Source organism: Astatotilapia calliptera, chromosome 9, assembly GCF_900246225.1.
Source record: "Astatotilapia calliptera chromosome 9, fAstCal1.2, whole genome shotgun sequence".
Classification (NCBI taxonomy): domain Eukaryota; kingdom Metazoa; phylum Chordata; class Actinopteri; order Cichliformes; family Cichlidae; genus Astatotilapia; species Astatotilapia calliptera.
Window position 1 is genome coordinate 7,962,696 of NC_039310.1, and position 23,727 is coordinate 7,986,422.

At 40.9% G+C, this 23,727-nt stretch overlaps 1 protein-coding gene across 1 annotated transcript in view; it reads right to left on the reverse strand.

Moving 5' to 3' along the window:
* The window catches only part of LOC113028738 (partitioning defective 3 homolog), a 341,162-nt gene that overhangs the window by 210,902 nt on the left and 106,533 nt on the right, over window positions 1-23,727 (reverse strand). The gene's annotated exons all lie outside the window — the stretch shown is intronic.

The window sequence follows — 23,727 nt, forward strand, 5'->3', positions numbered from 1 at the left end:
CACCTCATAATTTATGACCATTTCATAAAGTCAAATTTGTCATCGCTGTTAGTAACCACTGACCTAGAAGACAAAAGCACACATTACATCTTTAGCTGTCGCCCAATAAGGTCCTCGATCCAAAGATCGGTCTTGTTTTTCCCACACTTGGTGAAATGAATAATTATGACATAGACACAGATTCCCAATCCATAGTCAGGACTTAGTGACATTACAGCAGTGTATTGTCAATTCAGGGTAATGTAAACGTAAAGTGCTGCAAAAAAATTACATTTTTGTGTTACAAAAAACTCTTATTGTTGCCAAGTTTTCGGTGAGATTTCATTACAAAAGTTCTCTCCCTCCTCCTTTGTCTCTGAGTGCGGTAACTCCGGTAGAAAGGCTTCGTATGCAAATAAATTTATGATGACATCTGGAAACTTCCAGGAACTTTCTCAGCAGCAAGAAAGTAGAGATGATGACAGGGTTTTCAAACTGCTTTTTTTTTTTTTTTTGGGTGAGTAACTCAACTTTATAAAGCGCCATTTCTCATGAGGAAATCATCGGTGCAACTCGAGTTCTTCTGCAGAAACAGGTAACTTATAAAACCTACTTTCTCACTCACTGCTAAACCATAACAAAAACCTCCACCCCAAATAAGAGGGATTAAATCCCTCACCGGCAGCTTGTACTATTATTCCTTTGTTTCAAATGTGTTTCATTTTTTTTTGCCCACTGCCCGAGGCTACGTCAGAGCAGCCTGGAAATCACATCTAGCAGCCAGCCAGTCATTGTGTGTTCGCTTTTAAATTAGGTTGAAGACCTACTAATGGCATTTAATAAACTTTTGCCCCTTTCAGTAATGGCTGGTTCATGTCCAGTTCAAGCTCTAATGATATTCACTTCAGACAGCAGGGGTAATTAACATCCAGTAGTATTCCACACGATGACTTTGAGATAGCACGCAAGCTGCACACAACAAAACTATAAAAAAGAAAGAAAGACAGAGAAAGGGCACAGGAATGGGTTAGAAAGCATATTAAAATTCTCAAAGTATTCATATTAAATATTTGTATTTCTTTTAAAGGGAACCTTTTCTATGTTTTCATAGATTTGTGTGTAGTTGGGGCTTGCACAAGACACTTGGTATGGATTAAAAGCCTTGTTATATTTCCCATAATACCTCAAGGCTCAGTTGATAGATGGATGTTTGCAGGCCCTTAGAAACCATGACAACTTCAACATTCAAGCATTAAGGGTATAAAAATCACAACACATGGCTCTCTTTTGGATCGATTCTTACACACTAAGTAATAATACTCTGGCTCTTTTACAGTTTCAGTCGATTGTCAAAACTTTAGTTTCAGTTTAGCGACAGCTTGCTAAAGTGTTGATCCACCGTGGGTCGAAATCCTTACGGATCAGCTTCTAACAAATAAAGGAGTTTGTGCTCGTTTGTGTTACGAAGGTCACAATATGAAGATTCTCTCCAGTCCCGGCTCTCCCTGACCAATTTCCCTCTACTTAATTTGTGATGGGATTATCCCAGCAGTCCGAAGGGTTTGGTTATCCCACGTTTAATAACTAGCACTGCCACTTCAGACCGAGCCAGCAATCGATCCACACTGAAGCGGGAACAAAACCACTCGGGAGGGGGGATGGTGAGCCTGGCTAATAAAACGAGGCCCTAATCCAGCCCCTGCAGTGAGGGATTATGGTCAGGGCACAGGGTCATAGTGATGTACACACACCACAGTTTACCATAGAGACGTAGGGCTCTCCAGGGGCAATTATCTCATGCCGTATCATCCTTTATTTACCTTTCACCTTGTTTGGAGGAGAAATATATTCATTTATATAAATTATGTGGATAGAAATACTAACTCTAATGGAAAACAGCAAAATAGTCTTGAGGTTAGTAGTACATTTGAGAATGTTCATTGTAGAAATAATAAATAATATAACTGTATAATGGCCACAGGTTAGTATAAAGCAGGGATTTCTAACTTTCTTTACATCATTTTATATCCTAATATTAGAAAAGAAGTGTAATTCATAGACTGGTTCTTATATAGTGGTTTTCTACTTCACCTGAGCACTCAAAGTGCTTAATACAACTTCCCTCATTCACCCATTTACACCCATTCTCACTTTTCTATGCTTTTCTGAGATAAGTGCTGTCTATCTAACATTCATGCTCATTCATACTCCGAGGGAGGCATCTGAGAGCAACTTGGGGTTAATCTCTTGCCCAAAGATGTTTGGCACACAGACTGGAGGAGCCAGTCTGTAGATCAGGAGTGTTTTAACAGTACATGTCAGTTTTGTTACAGGATGAAGAAATGCTGCTGTAGTTCCCCAAAAGTTGATTCTGTTCATCTCGACGTAGCGTTTTCAGCGGGAGAAACGTTTCGTCACTCATCCAAGTGACTTCTTCAGTCTCAGCTGACTGCAGGTTTCCATAGTGACTGACACTAGCACCACTGAAGGAACAATGTGCTGGGAGTTCACTGATCATTAATATGCAAATTGTCATGACCATTGACCAACAACCACTGATCAAAGCCCACTGATTGAGCATGCATCAAGCTGCTGTAGTTCATGAAAGAAATCTGTCAGCACGAGCCTTTGAGCTAAAACTGTAAGAAATAAACAGCAATTTCTTCTGCAGATAATGAAAACAAATATTTATGTCATTTATTGATATTACATCAGAGTGGTATGAATAGCTATGATCTTTGTCAGCAGGACAAGTTGTAAATACATTTAAAAGTTCAAAATCCACGCCCTCCTCCTCCTCATTTTTCAAAGCCATCCAGTGAGCCGTGTTCGACACACCCGGTGTGTATCTGTATGTATCTGTTTTGTCATTGCTGTTTCATTGTGCTTTTAGTTTCTTCTGTTATCTTTGACCCCACGTCTCTGTCATCAAGTTTAGTGTTCGTTTTCATGTCTCTTTTTTTTAACGCCCTATTTTACTTTGTCAGTAAAGCTCTTTCTTTGTCTTGTTTTTACTTCCTGGTTGTCATTCATTTCCTTCCTTTCATGACTACCTGCTTTATCAACATTGGCAATATTAGCTTTACCTGTTTCCCTCCCACCTGTGCCCAGTCACCCATCAACCCCTCTGTGTGTGGGTGTGTGCGTTGTCCTGTCTTCCCCTTTGTCCTTGAGTTTTGACTTACAAACCATAGAATGACCGTTTCTATGTTTTTGTAAGAGATGACCTCTTTAAAACGTCCCTAAACTCATCAGCTCAGTTCACTACATCGCTACACACTTTTCTACTTAGTCACCAGTCATGCTGGACATAAACAACATAAACCAGTAGCAGTACTTTTTCTTCTGTAATAACACAGCAAAAAAATGTACTTCCAGCTTAGTTGCAAAAGAAATGGGGGTCAGCTCTAATGTATTAGCTGTGGAAGTTTGCAATCACCAAAATGGCATGAAGTAAAGAGTCCTCACAATACCTGGGAAGCTGGAAGAAGCCCTTCCCTCCTGACTGGCTGCCAATTCAAGGTAATGGAGCTAGAGCTTCAGCATACTGATAAGGTTACAGAAAGGACACGGTGAGGAGGATAGGCTGTTTCTGTATTGTTCTGTTACTCATAATCACCATTTACCCAACATGGGTTAAAAAACAGAATCAAATTCTTCTAAATAAATTACTTTTATACTGTTTATACCAACATAAGACGAGTAAGTTACAGTATATTCCTCCTTTAAACACCAAAGCCCTAAAGAGTCAATATTTGGAAGTGCTGAGAGTCTAGACTATTTAATCTAATATTAGTGATTTCATTGCCACCTGAAAGCATCAAGCTGAAGTGTGTTCTCCTGTTGCTGTGCCACTGCAGGGAACGGTCACAAGGCTCAAAACTGCAAGTGTTCAGAGCTGAAACTCACAAGTTTTCAAGTGTTGACCAGTGTGACAGCAATTTGCTTTGAAGCAGATTCATCCTTTAACCTGAATATTTGAGGTGGTTTTAGGAAAAGCAGGTGCACTTAAAAAAAGTATTTTTAAATGACATCATAAACTCTGCAGCGTAGCACACATTACAGAAGATGAAATGCGATGCTGTATCGGAGGTTGCCATTTTCCTTTACAGTAAGATGTGGGCTAGAGGTTACAGAATAAATGAAGTCAGGCCCTTACTATTATTTAAATCGAAATGTGTGCCCACTGTAAGCATGCAGACACTTCTGGCAAACCGGGGATGAAGACTATGTGCAGGGTGAATTTGGTATTTTCTCCCGTGGACCTGTAGCTGTGCTGTACTCTTGACTCTTTGCTTTTACTTCAGGCTGATTTAAATATAAATGTCAAGCGACCATGGCTTCATGAAATGTCTAAAAGCTTTTTTTTTCGTAGGCTACTTTGAATACTTCAAGCCTGGGCCAGTTCAATGTCTGAATAAATTATAGCACTGAGCCATTTTCACCCTCTCTCTGCAACCACCAACTTCATATTGATGTCCCCTGTGTGCAGTGAGGGGAGATTTCCACTGAAAACACCCTGACCTGAATCATGTGCAGACGGACAAAAGGTTTCTTTTTTTTGGGGGGGAGGAGAAAGACAGTTCTGAGTGGTGGGAACCACGACTGTGGCAGAGGGGATGAAGTATACATTAGACTTAAATAGGACGCTGGATGACCCAAGGCCAGACAAGGTCGAGAGTACCACTCAAGTGCGCGTCTGTGAAATGTTTGGCAAACTAATCTGATGTAACGCCAGAGAGTGAGACGAGACAAACTCTGAATAAACATCAACTGCTGACCTTTACAAAGAGCAGAAGATGTAATCCACTAGATGGATGGGCGGAAAAATACTTAGATGCTAAATGGCATTTATGAAAACAAACCCCCTTTTTTGGCTTTAATGCTAATTGCTCTGTTGACTGCACACTGCGTTTTAAGTCTACACAGTTTTAAGCACAAGTATGTTTATGCTCCGAGACAATCCAGCACATAACAGCAGGGTGCAAGATGCTAGCAGGCAGGGTATACATGGAGCGCCATAACTAAGTGGCTGGCATAGAATACAGAAATATCTGTGCCGAGTGTGGCCTGGAAGGTCCCGAGGTCAAAATGGGAGACGCCCCCAAGGGTAGTCAAGAATGACCAAGCTAACATCCTGTGGGACTTCCAGACGGACAAAATGGTGACGGCTAACGAGTCAGACATAGTAATGGTGGACAAGCAGAGGAAGACGTCCATAGTGACAGCAAAATCAGGAAGAAGGAACAGGAGAAGCTTGAGAAGTATGAAGGGCTCACAGAAGAACTCGAGATGTGTAGGGTGAAGGTAACAGTGATCCCAGTGGTAATCAGAGCACTAGGTGCAGTGACTCCCAAGCTAGGCGAGTGGCTCCAGCAGATCCCAGGAACAACATCTGAGATCTCTGTCCAGAAGAGCGCAGTCCTAGGAACAGCTAAGCTAACTGCACAGGACCCTCAAACTCCGAGGCCTCTGGTAGAGGACACGCACTTGAAGGATAAAGATCAAATATGACAGTTGGATGCAGACTATAATGTGATATTTAGAATCCCCATATAACATTCCCTATATGCTTATGCAGTACAAACAGTGGCAATCTTTTATACAGCTCTATAAAGCATTATTACCAGTTAGACCTTCAAAGTTGATCAGCTTATTGACCTTAAAGGTCAGAGGTCAAATGTGAGCTTACTACCATTCAACATCTACCTAATGTTTAAGGCACAAAAGGTCATCTTTGCAGAGCATTATAACACCGTCCTTCTTTTTCTACTTCTAAAGCTCTTTGAATGGCACATTCTTCCAACTAGCCTAAAATACCATTTCACTTGACTGAGTTGCTTTTACAGGAAAAATATTCCACTGTTCTAGCCGTGCCATTTCTGTGTATTCATGTTATCTTAAGTTAAGAGTTCAAGCGTGTGCCCGATTACTCTACAGTGATCATTTCCATCTTTTTTATCTGCGCTGGCACTGAGCGCAGGCCATGATTTGATCAAGTTGATTACTTTGCTGTTTAATAAGGATGTTATCACGTACCCAGAAAGTTCAGAATGCCTCTTGCGCTCAGTGAAAAACTTCATATGTCAATCATATTAGTTTTAGAGTTTGGCACGATGTCTAATCACCCTGCCTGAGCACGAATACTGAGGCAGGGGAGAGCCGTATTCCCTACAGGGCTGCAGAGTCAACCATCCAGTTTTTCCATTCTGAACAAGAAATAGAGAGAGAGTGAGACTGATTCTTCTCTCCTGACAGAAAGACAATACAGACAATTTACTAGAGAGAATGAGAAGAGGATGCCAGCCTTCCTCGAGCCCTCAGAGATGAGGCCTCCAGTAGCAGACACCTAGACACTTCAACAACAATAACACTAAAGACTCTGTGTGTGTGTGTGTGTGTGTGTGTGTGTGTGTGTGTGTGTGTGTGTGTGTGTGTGTGTGTGTGTGTGTGTGTGTGTGTGTTAGAGAGAAAGAGAGAGAGAGTGGCGTTTCCCTAGACAATGAAGATCTCAGAGACGAGGGGAGGGGTGGAGTTCACTCCCCAAATCAAACCTGACTCATTTAGGTCGACTCCACTCACACATGGGACCCCTCGACTGCAACAAAACAACTGCATATGCCTGTTTTCCAGAAGGGTAAGCATGCGCAAAATGACACACTTACAGGTCGTGTTTATGATGACGCCGTGTTGATTTTATTCAGGGTCAGGTGATCAAGCTCGAGCTTGATGCCAAACAAGAGATAGTTTGCCAGCTTCGCTACAGATTTTTATGACGAAACTAAATCTGAAAACAAGATTATTAATTTCATAAGGTCAGATTTGTTTTCCCAAAATAAAAAAAGTGCAAAAGCCATGAAAAAAAAAAGTGGGATCGGGGATTCGTCTCTATCCCAGTGTAGACTAGACTCACAGAGACCCCTCCACACTGAGGCCTCTGGGGAGCTGCTAATCAACAAAGCAAACAGCCCTCAGACAGCCCAGAAACAGGACCACGGCAGCACCTTCCGTGTAAACACCATTTTGTGTGTTTCTCTATTATGGCTGGTCCACAAGAACAGGCTCCTGAAGAGAAGGGGCCATAAATCTCACTCAGGCTGATATGTGGCTAAGTCACTCATGATTAAAAACACTGCTCTGAAAATGTCACGAGCCAGGAGTAGCAAAATGACCAAAGCTATCAACCCTGCGTGAGATTCTAGGATTCAGAATGGTCGGTCAAACGAATTTGGACTTTGACAGGAAATATTAAAGAAGCAGCTGCTGCTGAAATAAACAAAGACTTCTTGCTAATCAAAGCCGCTTCTTGCCTATGAGATGTCAATTCAGTGTTGGAGATTACCTGATTAGCTTGCTTTAAAAAGCTACACAGCTAAACAGTCTTATTAATCTGCTCCTCGATGTAGGATGCGTGCACTTCAAGAGGCTTTTGGCTAGCACAGTGCATTCACCACGAGTAGCTGCAAAGAAAACTTGGCTGGCTTTGAGCTTTAATGTGTCTGTCTTCATATCACAAACACATACCAGCAAGATTTCTAATCTAACATTTTCTCCCTGTAAGCGCAAGTAATAGCAGTAATATATTAGGCTGATCTTAAACATTTGCAAACATGCACTCTTTGCTAATTCCAAACAAAGTTGTTATGGTACTCTGTTTATTGTCATCTATAAAACAACAGCTGTAAAGAGCAGCTGTAAAGAGAAAAAAAATCCCTTCCTTCACTTTAGCGCTACAGTTAGCGAATTAGCAAATAGTGTGCAAGAGAAGGAAAACAGTCTAAGGATTTTAAGAAGCGCACGCTTGTCCTTTTATTGCATGAAAGGACAAGCTTGGATAATGAAATGCAAACTGTGTTCAGGACAGAAACAAAGCTATGCTGCTAACTCAACATCTGAAAACATCTAGACAGACAACATGCTAACAGAGAGCTAGCCAAGAACCCAGAATGATGATAAACCTATGGGTACACTGGACCATGTCGCGTTGTCGGTTTTGTGTTGATATTGTAAAAACTAAAAGAAACATTGCAAGCATGTCTTCATTTGGATACAGATTTATGTTGGTGAGTGGAACTATAGGATTACGATTAAGGTTAACTGGTAATTATGTTACATTGCATTTTAGGACTATTTACAGAGTAAGGAAAAAGTAAAGTAACAAGTAGTGCCACGAGTCACTTTCTTCAGCAAATAATTAAGCAATGTACTACATTACTTTTAAGAAAAGTAACCATTAATGTGTAATACTTTACTATTTTGCTGCAGATTAAAAATGCCCAAGGCAAAGCGGTCAAAAGTCTGGCTGTACTTCACAGCAAAAGATGCAAACTCAGCAGCCTGCAACAAGTGCTTTAAGGTGATACTGTGCAAAGGAGGTAACACCTCGAATCTGATGAAACACCTGGCGACGCATAGCGTTTTTTTAAAAGCCGTATTTGATAGCTTGCTGCGAGACCTCACACCGAGCACATCTACTGCAGGTGTGGTGCCTGTTATCGGTCCCGGAGTTAGCAACATCCCCCAAAAACCCGAAGAGGAGAGTCCTGGCCCCTAGCCCTGCCAGTGTAGCAGAAATGATGACGGATGATGATGGCAGCAGCAGCCATTCTTCTCTGCGTGAGTAGCTTAATGTTGTTCGTGTGTAATTTACGCTGAGTAGGCTAACCACGTTATTAAATTAATGCACGTAAGGTGAACTAGCAAACACCGTCATAGTTACATGCGGCTGTCTTTGTGTTTGATGGCCAAAAAGGCTAAAATGACCAAAGAAAAAGTAGAAAACAGCTAAACATGAGAGGTTTTTGGACAAAGTTTGTTTTTTCCATTGTTTAAGCACTGCTTCCAGCCAAGAGTGATACCATAAATCCCCTATAGCTGCAGAAAGGGCTAACACTGTTATCTTTTTACAAAAAAACAGCTAAACATGAGAGGTTTTTGGACAAAGTTTGTGTTCTTCATTCTTAAAGCACCGGTTCGAGCACCGTTTAAGCATTAACCGTTTCAAAAGTACCGGTTTGGTACTGGTATCGGATAAAACCTAAACGATACCCATCCCTACTGGTGAGAATAGCATGCTTATGCTGGCTTCAATGGGAACATTGTTATTGCATCTCAGTGCTGTGTGCAGAATCACGGAGCATCTCATCATGAATATTAGCTAACTTCTGGGACATTTTTCAACAGCAGAGACAAGACCATTACTGATAGCACATCAGACTCTACACCTTATTTCCACAGTGAGCAACTGTGTCTCTTCAGTGTCATTTTAATGGCACAAAGGATTTTCCTTTCATATCTCTAAGCAAGCTTAAATTGTCACAAATTTAATTGTCACAGCCACTGTGTGAGCCAAAATTGGAGGCTGATGAGTGAGTGAATGAATTTCAGTTTCTGGCAGGTCAGACAGCCTTTAAAGCATGGAGCTCATTCCACCGCAGTTTCCAGACAGCACGTACACAAAATCCATATCGCAAACATTTCAGCAGTGAGAATATCTTCTTCCTCTGCTCTGAACAAAAACAAAACCAAAAAAAAAAAACCCACCCTCACTCCAGCTGCTCTCTGCAGAACAGATGACAAACTTCCACCAGACTCACCAACTATTTCTGGATCCTTTAATGATCCTTTCCTTTTATTGGGTATACAAAAAAGTTATCTGCTGTGGGACATGAGACGAGGAGGTATGGGGGCTGAGTAAATATGAGGTCCAATGGATAGACTGCCTAATTGGAGCTGCCGAGCACATGTGCTAATCTTAATGAAGCACACATATAACAACATATATGAAGTCAGTGAAGTCAAAACTCGCTCCATAATGCAGAGCAGAGCACAACAAGACAAAAAACAGGAAAGCTTCTTACAAACTCAGCAGTGCTCTGCAGTATAGGAAGAACTTCTAATACTTTTTTTTTAGAAAAAGTGAACATGAGATGCTTGGAAACAGATGGTATTGTGATGTGCACAGTCTATGTTTTAGCAAAGCATTGCTCTGATCAGTCACACGGGTTTATAAAAGCACATGAGGATTTCATAGAAATTCGAGGCAGGCGGTTGTTTAGAAAAAATAAATTCTTCTGGGTAGATACTGTTTTACACTCAGTACAAATAACACATGTAATTGAGCAACCGGGTGGCATAGTCATTACACAGTCTTTCCTTTAGTTTCACTGATAACGCAAATAAAGATATTATCGCACAAACATATCGAGGTTTTTGTAAGAATTGCACACACGTAACAGTGTGGCTGTAACATTATGGTAGAGTTGCGCTGAAATGTCAATAAATCTTTGCTTAAGTCACTCTATACAGCTTGTTACATCACAAACCGAGGGATGGATTTCACAGGGAATTAGCCCAAATTTGATACGGAGCAAAAATAATATTGCTTTACATCTCAGGAAAGAGGTATCATTATAGGTCCAAAGTTTAGAGTGCTCGCAGCAGTGGGACATTTTGACCCCTCAGTAAGGTGTTCAGAATGATGAAATATGCAAGTAACATTGGAGCAATTGCAACAGCACTTGAAGTTCTAAAGTCGTGATCATGCACTGAGAAGCGTGAACTTTTTCGCCAGAGTGTCTTTTTTCACAGTTGTCCGGGCAGACGGATTTCCATTTGAGAAACTTTTGAAGAAAGTAGAGGGCACACTCCGTGACTGAGACATCACGCCAAGATGAAAGTTTGCTTACTTTTTTTCATTTCTTGACAAATTTAGATTCTGTCCTTTGAACTTGAACCGCCAACAAGAGGACCGTGGTCCACTATGATCTCAGTGCCACATCTAAAGTGAACTCTCATCATTGTGCAATTTAAGTGTTCTTAGTACTTTTTCAGCTCATCAAACACTTGGAAACAGAGCTTTTTTTCCTCGTGTTTCCTTATTAGGAGCTGCACAAAGCTGGCAGGCCGGGGGTATAAGGGGAGAAAACAAATCAGCAGAGGCACGGAAGATACCTTAATTACCATTTTCTCATTAAGTTAATAGAAAACCGAATCAAAACAACATTACATTTCTCCAAAACTAAATGCAAATGAAAAAAAGATTGAAAATATGTAAAGTGAAACAAAACGCACAAGCTTCATGTCTGTAACATTTACAGCAAACGTGAATCTTCGGACAGATCAGTTCTTTTGAAATAAGATCCCAAACTTAGGTGCAAACCACAGACTGACCCTGTTGCATTTATATTTCTGGGAGTTCTTTTGTCCAGACACAAAATATCTTTTTGCACAGAATTTAAATCGAGTGTTCAGATTGATTTACTATCATTTACACATGCAATATTAATAATAGCCTTCACATTTAATGCCAAAAAAGCATGTCTTAGATTTTATGCTTGATATTGAAATGAACCAGCTGTGCCTGCAACTACTGTAAATCACATGTAAAACTAGCCACACCTGTGAGTGTTTTGTGGGGATTGCGCTCATCCTTCATGTATCTCATTTTTAAAAACATCTGAAACGGTGACAAGATGGAGGCGCTTCTATTACTCACAAGGAAAAGGTTATTTATCTGAACTGCTGAAGAAGGTACAAGCTTGACCACATGGCAGCTGTAACTCTGTTGACATTTGAAGTGTGACTCATGTCACCACCCTGTCCCGAAAAGAGAGGGTGCCCAGATTGAAACTAGGGAACCTCTTGATCTGCAGTCAACTGCTTTGCCCCTGAGCTACACCCCCTGAGATTAACCCAAGGTTGTACTACAGACATGCTGTGAGTCAGCTAGTTGTGGGTTTCATCTCCGCTACTTGACTAAATAGCACACGACAAAAACAATTTGGGCCGGCAGGCTTTAGGAAGTGGGCAGGAAATTCAAGCCCTTCATGTCAACCTGCATATGCTCTGCTGGAACAAGACACTAGAAACCAAATGAGTTCCAGGATTTTTTTTTCCTATGCTCAACATGTGTAGATGTTTCAAAGGAGACAGGATTTTTCCTACACAGCTGAAAAAACTATACGTTTTAACTATCTGCTGTCTCCTATGCAAAAATGAAGAGACTTTAAAGGTTACTTGGTTTATTTAATAGAAAAAAAAAGAATGTTGTACTCATGAACATACATTGATTAGTTTGTAATTATAAACAAATTAATACATCATAAACATAATCCATTAAAAATACATGGGTATAGCCATCAATTCAATATTATTATTAGTCACAATTACTTAAAGTCAGCAGATTGAACACATGATTCTTCCATCTACGTACAGCTGGTGTGTTGGCTGAACAGCAAAAGCTTGTTATATGCTAACATTATGTCATCTAATGCAGTGTTTCCCAACCACTGTGAAATGATCAGGTGTGCCGTGGAAGATTATCTGGCTCCACCTGATTAGTACTCCAAGCGATCGCCGTGGGTAACGGGCAGAACAATTACATTCTCTTCCCCTAGAGGGCAGTGCAACTAACTGCTCTAAGTAAATGGGTTCCCAACTGCTAGTAAAACAGAAGAAGAAATTACATAATAGTCATGCTGTGAGACGACACAGCACATAATAGCAATAGATAAATATTTGAAAAGAAAAAAATAGTATTCAATCTGACCTGGGTCCTGGAGAAAGTTCTGACTCAGATGAAGGTCCTAGCAAGAGTAGTGGTCAAAGAAAGCAAAAAGGCATACTGGGGACAAACCGAGTCAATTCCACTATACCTGGTGCCGTTGAAAAATGATCAATATGCTTCCTGTGAGATTTTTGTTGGTGGTGTGCCGTGTGACTTTTCTAATGTGAAATATGTACCATGGCTTCAAAAGGTTGGGAAACACTCATCTAATGTTGGCTTGAGTGTCCTAAAAAATCCCACTTGCCCCCCCAAATAGGTTCATATGATGTGAGAATGTCATCAGAGTCTATTCACCAAGTATCTGAGTCCAAAAATGTTCCACTTCAAAGAAAATTTCAATTACACTGGCTAACAGCAGCTAATAAAAATAGCCCCGCTTACCAATACAAAAGTTCAGCATATCCTCAAAAACTCACCTCAGAATTTCCTCTCAATGGACAGAAGTGATCTTCACTAACTCATCAGCTCATTTAAGACTCATTTCATAAAGTTTTACAGCCCAGCTGTAGCCTGTCAGGTAACAATCACTACAGATGAACGACCATCGCAGCTAGAATTATGTACTTGAATTGGGCGGAGTAAGAAAACAGAATTCAGTTGACTGAATCTGCAATGTACAGACACTTAGTTGTGAGATTTTAAACAATGTACCTTTAATAATTCACAGTTCAAGTCTATAACATAAGAGAGGAAGCAGCTGCATTCTTGTATGCAAACATTCCCGACCATGAATTCTTTTGGAAATATCAGCATGTGGTTTCTTAACAGCTGAATGGACCGCACAGGGAGTCTGCGCCATGGGTAGCTGCTGCACATTCTCAAATGAACTTGACCGTAATATTTAAATGGCTTCAAAATGAAACCACGGGTATGCACAAATGTTCTGCTTTGATCAGAGTCGTGAACGTGAGCCAAGGAGATGGGAAAGTGGCAGAGGAGTATTCTGGGAAACGGGAGGACAGCGAGCATTGAGCGGCTGAACTCTGGATCCCTGTCCCACAAGCAGGCTAGGACCCGGAAAACTTCACACAACATCTTTCTATTGTGCCACACTCTAGCTGGAGTGAGTTTTACTGCACTGTGTGTTATTTAGCCTCTATTTCTGTGAGACGGGGTATGCGGCAAGAAAAGAAGAAAAAAAATTCTGCACTTTCAATTTATCCAGCACAGCCTCATGGTGAGATCATTTCAGCTGCTATCAGCTGAAATTAACTTGCCCTATTTTCCAAGAGTGATACATTCTCTGTATTTGAAAAAAGATTTGTCCGTGACAGACGTGCTCTTAAAAACTGACACAAAGTGACTCGTTAGAATCAAAGTTTAATATCTGTGGGTGTGCGTCTGCTCGCTTGTCGTGGCGTTAACCTGCAAAACAATTATTCCGTCCCGCGCTGAAGCACACATCAACGATCTCGTGTCACACATTAGCATGTGTTCATGAATGTCTGTCTGCATGAGATGTGTGTAAACATGTATGTTTTCTTTCCACCCACATGTGGCTACACATGCATGTAAATGCTTCCCTGGTGTGCGATTTGAAGCGGACACATTTCACAGGTGACCTCCCTGCGGAAGACAATGAAACAGAAAGGGATGGGAGGCTCTTAGAAAAGGGCTAATGAGCTGGGTGGAGGAGCTGTGGGGAGGTCCGCTGGGACGAAGAGCCGGGAGACAAAGGGATGCTAAACACCCCATAACCCTTTAGTGACTTAGTGAGTCAGAGGAGCAGGAGGTATTGCTCTTGGCCATCTGTGACCCTTTTTTAACATACAGCACAGACACAATGTAAATGAAGCCCACAGGTTCTCACTGACTAACGAACAAAACAGTTTTTTTCCTGTGTGTCATTTTGTATTTGTAGTTAAAGCAATTCTTTGAAATGTTTTGAATATGAAAAGAAATGAAAGCTCAAGTAATTATGCTAATTATTCTGAAGTATAATCATTATAATTACCATGCAGTGATGTTCTTGGATTAGGACTAAAAATATCGTTTTTTCTTTTTAATTTGCTTTCTTTGTTTAAATGTTCCATCCATTTATATTCTTCACACGTCACAGGGGGCTGGAGCCTATTCCAGCTGCCATCGGGCGAGAGGTGGGGTACACCCTGGCCAATCTATTGCAGGGCTAACAATGAGAAACAGGCAATCATTCACCCTTATCTGCAATTTAAAATCATCCATTAACCTAACCCTACTAACTGCATGTATTTGAACCGTGGGAGGAAGCCAGAGTACCCACAGAGAACCCACGCACACCCGGCCAGACACTGGATTCAAACCCAGGATCTTCTTGCTACTCATCGCTCCACCGCATTTAAAGGCTCCACATTTTTGTACTGATAAAGAGAAACACTGCAAGTTTACCACCACATATAAGAAGAGGATGTGTAATAATGAGCTCCATGTTTCGTTGTGTTTCAATGGAATCTGAAAGACGTTAAAAAATCTGTTTCTCATATACAGCTGAGCCAGGAAACTGAAGTAAGATGCTCGCGGTTATTCTCCTTAGAGTAAGAATGAGAACTGAGCTGAAGAATCTGGAAGCAAAAAGAAGAGATCTGTTTTAATTAATGGCACAGAGGCTAACTACTGAAGACCTAAACCTCTGGTTTGGTTTATTGAATTATTTTGATCATTTAAAAAATGGGATTGTAACTTGGCAACAGAAGCCATCCCAGTGGTCAAAAAGTAAGGGGGAAAAACAGATGTTCCGAACACAGTGCCTTTGTCTTGGGTGAAATCAATCACAGGTTTTTCTTAAAACTCCATAAATATGTCCGCGTTCAAAAAACAGAAAAAAACAAACTGCATACTGAGCCTGCACGAAGATGCCATATTTCAGCTACAACAGGCAGAAACGAGACTGCTGAATGTCCTTCTGGTGCTGAGATGACACCGAGGTCAGCGCAAACAAACAAACAAACTCCCTCCTCTTGCTGTCTGTCATGAGGTTATGGCCATTTACTGTTTTATCCATTTTTGCATGTCACAAAGTGTAAATGACTTGCTCGGTGAAGACCTCTGCGTGTCTCTGTTGCTTTAAGTGTGACACAAGTGACCTGCAGGACATCTCTCAGCCCAGCTCAGGAAGCAATAAAGCAGTCAACAAACTCACACACAGACACATCTCCACATGATTCAGCTGTCTTGCTAAGGCTTTACTGGGATCCTAGCAGAAGTAATAATAGGAATCGAACTGGTAGCGCCTTCCCAGCAGTGCTGAGTGGAGACTTTTACCACTCTGAGCACTTCACACTTCGTTACCAAAACACTGTCTTCCCCATTTAGCGTTGCAATAATTGTTGTAATAATTAGCCATAATAAGCTCTGGATGATATTAGAAACATATGAGCATTTTTATGACTATATTCTCAGCGACTGTGAAACAGAACGCCCACTCCTCAGCAGTTTAAAGACCCACCTTGGGCGCTCCATCGCTCTCCCTCTCCACACTGCGAGCGTGAGTATGATTAAGAGTTGACATAACTAATAGCCTCTCCACTAACGCAGGTAGGGAGAGGCAGTTCAGAGTCTCCTAAGGACCAACGGGCTTAAAAGTGCTTTCAGCTTGCTAATGATGAGCTTGCTATCCCAACATCCTCTCCGCTGAGTGTGTACTCAGCTCGGAATCTACGCTGAGAGGTGTTATGCACAGCTGGAGTGGACCGCCGCCAAAGCAAGGTTGAGTAGATCTATGATAGGTGATGCAGACACAAACATACATTTGCATGCAAAGCCCGGAAGTCGGGGAAAAAAATCCAAAAATATTTGCTTATTTTTGTACTTAATAAAAAAAAAATTGTCATTCTTATTTAGGGTTCTCAGACTTGCTATCAAGTGTTTTTGTCAGTGCTGGTCTTCATAGATCTACTTGGCAGCATGAACTTAGAAAGATGATTATATTACCACATCTTACATCCCATCAATAAATGCTTTTCCTTTGCAGGAATTTGGGGAATTAATACAGATAACTCGATTGTAACACTGGTGATTTCCTCAAACAGACATTTGTAAAGCAGGGGCTGGACAACAAGAATATAGCTCTGGCTGTATTAATGTTTTGTTGAATCAGAGCTGAATAAATGTTGTTCTTGTTCAGTGTTAGTGGAGAGGATAAGCCTGTCATGACAAATGTCAAGATGATGGATCATGTTATAGCACTGCAGAGGATGAGAGAGAAACAGAGAGCCTTAAAAAAGGCTATTTCACCACCTCTTCCAGGAGTAATATATAAAAGAGAGAAAAAAAGAAACAAACAGAAAATTCGAGCTCTCCGGATGAGAAATTATGGGTTGTTTCTTAACAATTTCATTGCCTGTAATGATAAAATTCAGTGAGGGATTGACTGTGTTTCTTACATTTATTATTCCCCACAGTTTCCTTTGAGCAGAAACCAGCTACAGAACTAAGTGCTGGAGAGGGATATAAGCACTTTCTTTTGTTGCTATAACACCTTGTAGCCCATTTTCTTGTAGCCCTCATCTAATTACATTACCCAGATGCCCAGCTCATACATCATTAGCTACTCATTTTTTTTCTCCATATGAACAGTCTGTGCACAAAACATCTTTCTCTGCAACACCCACAGGATCAGAAGTTTTCATCTCGCTGCCCTGTCTAATTCCATCTTTGTTATTCAGTAGTTATATGCCTGCTAAATAAGAAACGACTATAGAAGAAGCACTGGTAATATGACACGCAGTCTGAGGTTGGAAGGTGCCTCTCATCATGAGTCACCAAAGCTCGACTGAAATGACAAAGAAGATGATTGCATAATGTGAGTTTGCAATGAAAACCATGCTTATGGATGCCATATGAGCTGCAACTTCAACACAGCTCAAATAATGAATTTAACATTACAGCCACGGGAAAGTATGAAAAATGATGTTTTCCATGTATTTGCAACCTGTATGAACTCTTCTCCCAAAAGCTTCCAAGTATTTCTAATATGCCTTGGGGAGAATATACAGTGAAACTATCTTAAATGATCTAAAAAGTCCTGCTATTATCATCATCATCATGTAGCATGCTATACTTTATTTAGCAAAATCAGTGGCATTATGGGTTTTTTTAAATGCAGGATCAAATGACTTCTATAGACGACAGAACACAGACTTTTGGTTTGGAAGTGTAAACTAGTTGTTATATACACATCCTTCATGTCTCTGTGATGTTGAGTACAATTTAAACCCATTACAGTGAAAAACAAAACAAAAGGGATTTACAAAGGCACATACAAAGAAGCAGAAATCCATTCATTCATACAAATATAGTATGAATGGGTTAGGTTTAATAATTTTCAAGGGACTCTGATTTAAAAGTTAAAGGGTTTTGTTAAAGGAAAATAAACATGACCTGAGTTGGGAGGCGTAGGTGAGCTAGCATGTCGTACTACTGTCCTTGAAGACATTTTCCCTTTTTTTGCCCGTATCTCAAAATACGTTCAATGAAACTAAAATATTTAAAAAAAGTTGTCATCAGTCACTACTAAAAAATAGTTTAGATCCTATTTTTGCTCTATGTAAGCTAAAGCTCAAACATTTTCCTCTGCAGGATTGAAATCAGCAGACGAAGATGACGTGAGCTGGGTTAACCACCTGACAGGAGCAGTCAGCTGACGCACACTGCGATTCTTCTGATATCAAAGTCCCAAGATCGCACTGCGTCACCTGCTCACCACTGAGGTGAGAGATTGAAGGTGGCTGTGGTGCGGAGAGAGTTGGAGAGAAAGAAGGCAGATAACAGAGATAAGTATCTGTTCCTCGTATCACACCGAGCTGCACAGGGTCCCAAACTTAAACCTGGTAGTTTATCTATAATGGGCAATCACAGCCTTTGGAATTCACCCAAACCCACTGGGAGGGCCCCCGTGACAGAGGGCGCAGGCCACTTCTTAAGCCTTAAATCTAAGATGGAGATCCAGTGTTTTGTGTCACGGAGTGTCCCCCTCTCTGCTGTGACTTTTACATGGCCTTGGCTGGTGGCAGGGAGCCTCCTCAATGGCAGGCCACTAAGCCAAATTGATTAGATGAAAGCACTCCTCTTTGAAGGTGTCAACCCCCCACCTCCATCCACGAGCAATTTCTCTAATGGCATCCAGGCAACCCTGTCGCTGCAGAGCCTCGAGGACCAAGACGGGCAGAGATTCAAAAGATTCAGCAGAGGAGCGGGTCGGTCGAGGAATGGACAATTTGTCATTACACTGCAAGTCTGACTTGGCAGGGGGGTTGAAAGTTGTAAAGTGGTCAGAGTGGAAATGGAAAAGAAAAAGTTATCCATAGATTTTTCACTTTGAGCTGAACAAAAAATAATGCCAGTTTTGTAATGGATCAGTGCAATCACTGTGATCTTTTTGTTAGCCTTTTAAAGCCACTCCGCATCAATGTCAGTGTACTTTTAACCACTGTCAATAACACTTGAGCTTCTCCCATTTCCTGATTGTGTGTCCTAAACAAGTGCTGTGGACTTTCTATAAAAACCTAAAAATAAAAAACACAGTAAAGTCAAGTTCAAGTCAAGGAAGAAACACAAACTGGATGTCCGTGTGTGTGTGTGTGTGTTCAGATTTCAGCTTCATAGACAATTATCTTAATCTAATTGCAAATTGGAATTGCAATGATCCAAAACAAAACATGCAGACACATGTGGTGTTGAAAGTGATCCGTCCTTGTTGCTCAAGCCCAAACAGCAAAACTGCCTGTTCAGGTAAAAATTCAGTTGCTGTCAGATTAATGCAAAGGAATGCATGTTTCAGTCACACATTTAAGTTTCCCTTGAGTTCCTTAAAGCTGTAGATACACAGCTCATAAAACATCTGCTCTCAATGGGGAAAAACACCATGGTGGACATCTATACTGATGTGGACAGGGTAATGTGTTAGGGACAAATTAATGCCACAAAAAGCCACAAAAGGCTGAATTTAGACACCCAAAAAATCAAAGGGAAATACTGATGTGGCAGATATCATCACTGCAACAACTAAAAATGATACTGAGTAGTTTGAATGACCCCTACGTGCTTGCATGCAACATCGAGGCATGCTCCTAATGAGATGGTTTGACCTGCAACCTCGTGAGACGAGCAGAAATGTTTCAGAGATTTTCTATTGGATTTAGGTCAGGCGAGCTCATGACCAGTAAATGGTATCAATTCTTCCATCCTCCATGAACTGGCTTCAAACCAAGACCCATCTGCTAGTAAAATAGCTCACTTTTATTATCTTTGGCCTTAAAGAGCTATTAAAACACTAGCTCCCAATTTGTAGCAACACTAGCATCACTGAGGAATGTGCGTTTATTCATATGAAACTTTCAAAAATAATTTTAAACATATGTTTAAAACTAAAGCCGACAAACTTCCAGCAACACAAAGTCAGCTCCTGGTTCAAATCACTGAACTGTGGAGTGAAATTCTTTGAGTAACAGAGAACAGAGCATTCAATTTCGAAGCAAGCGCCATTAAGATCCGGTGTTAATTTAAAGTTTCAGACAGTTTCTTACTTCTGAAAGATTCGAATTTAGTGCGAAGTAGAGGCAGAGGCAGCTCCGGCATCCGTATAATTACGGGAAAATTACATTCATTATTGTAATTTACATCTCATCTCCAATCCAATTATTAACAGTTTGACCTGCATGGCACATGTTAGCATGGAAATCTAAAATGGGCTCCCGAGGCGGTGGCAAGAGGAGGGGTGGAGAACGGAAAGTGAAGCGAGAGGTAGAGTTTTGGGACTGCGGGAGATGGAGGAGGGAAAAAAAACAATCAATATGGCTCTAAAAGATGATGATTTTAAGTAGCCATAATTCTCTGCCTCAGAGCACAGCTGCCAAGGGTGCTGCTGCTACACTTTGATGCCTGATTTGCAATAATGCTGCCAGTAATTCACTCATCTGCATCTCTGGAGGGACCATCAGCTGTCTGTTTATCTCACTGACCATGTACATGCGATGCCAGTCAGCCTGACGCTTAAAACAAGTTTTGAGACAGCAACATATAAAAAGAGTTGATGTGCATTACATACAATCTCCCAGGAACTAATAGGCTGTGTAATACAACCCTGTTTGCAGTTTCTTGGTGAAGCGTCCCCTCACCGCTGCAACAAACAATACATGTCATTTGCTTCACCAACCTGATGACCTCTTTTCTACCATCCTTCTTCATCATCTTGTCATGTTCTCCAAACACTGCTCTTCATAGAAGTAAGGCTCATTACAGGAAACGTTATGTGCAGGAATCAGTTTTTCTGCTTAACCACAATCTAAGATTAGCTATTTATGCAAAAAAACATGCTTTAGAGCATGTTTGCCTTCAGTTAATCCAAAACGCTGCAGCAAGAGTCCTGACAGGGACTAGAAAGAGAGAGCATATTTCTCCTGTATTAGTTTCTCTTCATTGGCTTCCTGTTAAATTCAGAATTGAATTCAAAATCCTGCTCCTCACATACAAGGTCTTAAATAATCAGGCCCCATCTTATCTTAGTGACCTTGTAGTACCATATCACCCTATTAGAGCACTTCGCTCTCGCTCTGCAGGCCTACTTGTTGTTCCTAGAGTATTTAAAAGTAGAATGGGAGGCAGAGCCTTCAGTTTTCAGGCCCCTCTTCTGTGGAACCAGCTTCCAGTTTGGATTCAGGAGACAGACACTATCTCTACTTTTAAGATTAGGCTTAAAACTTTCCTTTTTGCTAAAGCATATAGTTAGGGCTGGAGCAGGTGACCCTGAATCCTCCCTTAGTTATGCTGCAATAGACATAGGCTGCCGGGGATTCCCATGATGCATTGAGTTTTTCCTTTCCAGTCACCTTTCTCACTCAGGATGTATTAACAGACCTCTCTGCATTGAATCATATATGTTATTAACCTCTGTCTCTCTTCCACAGCATGTCTTTATCCTGTCTTCCTTCTCTCACCCCAACCAGTCGCAGCAGATGGCCCCGCCCCTCCCTGAGCCTGGTTCTGCTGGAGGTTTCTTCCTGTTCAAAGGGAGTTTTTCCTTCCCACTGTCGTCAAAGTGCTTGCTCATAGGGGGTCATATGATTGTTGGGTTTTTCTCTGTATCGACTGTACAATATGAAGCGCCTTGAGGCGACTGTTGTTGCGATTTGGCGCTATATAAATAAAATTGAATTGAACTGAAAGTTTGCGTAGGCGAAGAAAGCTTTCACAAACTCATCACCGTGACATCCAAATAAGAAAAAGTGTGGCTAGTATCTATGAAAAAAATCAGCAGAAGGTCAAACAGGTCTTCACAGTTTAATTCATTACTTTATGATTCTGTTCAACAATAATATCTAAAAGGTTTTTCCATGAGATAAAGAGGGTAAGAGCTCCGTATCAGATATAGAACAACACTGAGAAAACACTCTGTCTTCTGTGTAATTCACATGCAAGGCTTTGGAGGGCAGAAATAAGGTCCACACCCCACCATCCACCATGAACACTCAATAAAATTACACTGCATAATGACTACACGTTATAGTATAGTTACAGTCAAATTCTATAGTTTGTATCTACTGTAAAGAAACAGAGCAATCTACAACCACTCTGCAACACTGAGAGGGTTTAAATAAAGTTCTAAAATTTTTCTCTTAAAAAAATGTTCAGGAGATAATACTTTTTCAAATGCAGGAACTTTGATGGCTAGGCTACCAACTGTAAGTGCCTCGATGCATTTTCAATCATCCTGAACGCTGCGTTTTCAATCATTATTTGAGATATTAGATGACCTAAAATTACATACAGGTGGCCTGAAATTTTGTCCATTTCTTTTCATATAGTGTTTCCACTGAAAGATTGATATATTACACTGATACTCAAGGTTAATTAAATAAAAATAATCTCTAACTATCTCAGTCAGACATAAAACACGATTAGGCAGAACAGCGATGTCCATCTCAGTCGCTGTATTTAAGATAGCGGTGCAACGTGAGGCTTCCACAAACAGACATCTGCTCCCATTAATTTTTAATGGATTCATTTTAAGTTGTGGGAATGCTTTAGTTTGTTTAAAGATGTAATTACACACTAATCAATGTATATGAATGAGGACAGTAGTCTTTTTTTCTATTAAATAAAATGTAAACAAGTGATACGTTTCACTTTAGTTTTATTGCCATGGATTCACATGATTTAAATTACACTTAATTGAGCAGTTTGATCTGAATGTGCTAATTTTAAGTCGCTCTTTCAACACACAAACAGTGTTTAAAGCTATAAATGAGTTAGGGTAAAATCGTGGTGGTTTGTGTGAAGCTTTTTGACAGCAGGTCAGACAGCATCACACGCACCTGCTTTTTCCACGCTGTGCCTCTGGTTCACTTTCAGACTGCCACCATTCTCACGTCATTTCCATAAATCTTCACATTCTATCAGGTTGGAACGAGCTTTTGTGTCAGAGCAGAAGAGTAAAGTCAACTGTTCATTCATGTGCACGACTGTGTCAGCCGGCGCCTATATGTGCGCTTTGGCTTTGAACGTCTTAGATGTCCTTTGAAGTTTAAGACAGCTCCGCATCAAGCTCACTGGTTCCACTTCACAAGATGTGAATATGTGGACACAAGCAACATCTGACTCACCGACTTGAGCGTTGCCATTTCCTGATTGTGTGTGCCACGTGTGAGTGCGTGCACGTCCATCTTGCTCTGGCATGTGTGCTTTTGCTCATGCGTGACCAAGTAACCCACTGCGTCTCAGTTCCTTCCGTTGTCTCGGTTTCTACCTGTCTGTCTAACTTAGGGCAATGACATTCCCAGGACACCTTTCGAAGTCTCGACAGACACTCAACTCTGAATAATACACCTGAAGCATGTCAAGTATATTCACACTGTGGTCAGATTGGTGTCAGTTAGAAAAAGTTTACTTTTTTCACATCTGTTTGAGTCAGGATCTCACAGCCCTGTTACAAACAAATTAATAACATTGCTCACATTACTCCAATCCAGAACTGAATGGATGTGTTTTGACAACCTGTGGTCACCTTTATCAACACTGTGTCAGCCAAGGTGATTCAGAACAACAAAGCATAGCATTACCTAAGCAACACAGATTTTTGGGGGCTATAATTTAGTAGCTGAATTTCACACCACAAAATAAGCAGATACCCAAGGAGCTGAATGTAAGCATCAGTGCAGACCACGGTCTGAAATTATTACCTTTTGTTATGCTTGGCTTCCCAAGTA